At 42.6% G+C, this 2257-nt stretch overlaps 1 non-coding gene across 1 annotated transcript; it reads right to left on the bottom strand.

The window, feature by feature from the left end:
* Positions 1-310: 310 nt before the first annotated feature.
* TRNAF-GAA (transfer RNA phenylalanine (anticodon GAA)) lies at positions 311-384 on the bottom strand. Its single transcript has one exon. It is a non-coding gene; the product is annotated as a tRNA-Phe (tRNA).
* Positions 385-2257: the final 1873 nt, after the last annotated feature.

The following is a 2257-nucleotide window of genomic DNA, read 5'->3' as shown; positions in this document are numbered from 1 at the left end:
TCGAACCTATTGCCCTCTGTACCCAAAACAGATGCGCTGACGAGACTGTGCTACACCTCTTCTCACCACTCCAAAGCATATAGATCCACCCGATCGATGAACACTCAAACCGAACTTGACCATCATTTTGGATGGATGCGAGAACCAATCCGAGTAATCAACCACTTTTTATTCGATCTGCCTCAAGCACCCCAACCCTACCTCCAAAAAGTCGTCCGTATAGTGCAAGAGCGCTAATACTTTTTGGCTTACTCTTTCACTTTCATTTCTCAATCCGGCTCATTCCCGGCTATGGTTTTGACCTTTCGCCTGTTTAGAAGTGGATTCGAACCACTGACACAAGGATTTTCAATCCTTTGCTCTAACCAGCTGAGCTACCTGAACACCTTTCCTAAAGTCTGTTTTCTTAATAGAAGAGCGCCCTACCTTACCACTTGAATAGTAAGGGAAAATCCCTTTTCTAAACTATGAAAATAGAATGTATAGGCTTTTTTTGCTTGTTCTTCAAGCTTTCGAGAAGCTCTTTAAACTTCTGCCTAATCCCCCGACATTCTTAAGAACCGACATCCGTCTAGGGACTGCTGGAGGGAGCTTACTTATAGAAAGAAGATAGGCCATAAAAATAAGGTGCAACGTGCTCTACGCTCCTAGTTACTAAGAAGTGCTATTCTGTCCTCTGGGGGACTGGACTCCACCAAGAGGTCATTTCACTCAAGTTAGTTCTCCCGCCCGTTTCATTTCCATACCGGAGGAAATGGGGTTTGAACCCATGATACAATTTTCTTGTATGTTGATTTAGCAAACCAATTCCTTAAGCCACTCAACAATACCTCCAAGTTGTTGATCGAAATGGAATTGGATGTGCAGGGTTTGGTTTCTTGACCGAAGGAAGGGCTATCTGATCCGATCAACTAAGTAAGTCGTAGCGCGCTAGCGCGCGTACTTTTCCTCTATGAGCGAGACACCATTCAAATCTGTCACTCCTTAGGCGAGGCCTTCTGTTCTATGAACACACAAACCCACGAACCTAATAGTTGGATTCATGAGGAGACAATAGAAAGCCTTTCATTCTAGTCATTGCACCCGGATTGAGGATTGATTGATCTAAACCAAAGACTTGATTATATATAGGAGAAAGGCGTTCTCATACCCTGATACCACTTTGAGGAAACCTAGAACTGAAGAAAGTCTCTTTAGGATGGCTTTGTCCTAGCTAGATCGAGTCACAACTACTTATTATAGAAGACTCAGGCATACTTCCCTATACTTCTCCTAAGTGACAGCACAATACTCTTTCAGCTGATTCAAAAGCACCAATAGATGAGATTGAATCAGACAGAAGGTTCACCCCTCACCTTGGGGGATTGGGGAGTTGAGACTTCCTTGCTCTTAGGACCGCTGTAAGGCAAATAAGATCAGTAAGAAGGGAAATGGATTCTTCCTTTTATACGGACTAACTCTAATCGTGATTTTGACTCTATTATGATACTTTCCTCTGTCGCAATAGAAATCGAGAATGGAGGTGACATCGCTACCCTTGTTTATAGTTTGAAATTCCAACTCGAAGGCCCTAGTACGAGTGACTTTGCACCAGATTAAATTGAAGCTTTTTTTCGGCATCCCTTCTCAGACGTCTTATTCCTTGCCTTAGTAATGTGCAATCATCTACTTGGCACCTTCCCTTATTCTCCTTCCTTTCCGAGGTAGTACTAATTAATGCTTGAATTGCTCTTATTAGAAATCGAGCTACTCTTGGGTACAAAAGAATGATATTCCGAGCCTGGGAACATCCCTTTGATAACTTTGTTTAGCCTCCTTTACTATGTCAATCCCTCTGTATTAGTTATGGATGAAGACGATCCTCTCCTTGGTACTTCACTTAGTGGCTAATCTCAAGTCTCTTGTCTCGACCGGATGAGCCTATGTCACTAGAATAGGTGAGGAAAGCCTCCAATAACTGTACTGGCAATTCAAGATGAACTCCTTCCATGAAGACAATAATAGAACTAAAATTTCCAAAGAAGAGAGATGAGATCAAGCTTTTAAGTTGGTAGCCGAAAGAAAGCTGTTCGTGAAGGTCAAGCCAGAGCATAAGGAAGTAAGCTCACTCAGAAGCAAATTTTGACTACTATTCAAGAGTACCGAAGCTCAATGGCATTGATAACACCTACGGCCAGAAAAAAGAAAATAACTAGCACCCCGGTCGCTCCATTGACTAACTTGCTTAGAGGGCATTCCGCATATTAACCGGTGCAAT

Source organism: Solanum lycopersicum, chromosome 4 (assembly GCF_036512215.1).
Source record: "Solanum lycopersicum chromosome 4, SLM_r2.1".
NCBI classification, from domain to species: Eukaryota; Viridiplantae; Streptophyta; class Magnoliopsida; order Solanales; family Solanaceae; genus Solanum; species Solanum lycopersicum.
This window is presented reverse-complemented; position numbering and strand designations above follow the sequence as displayed.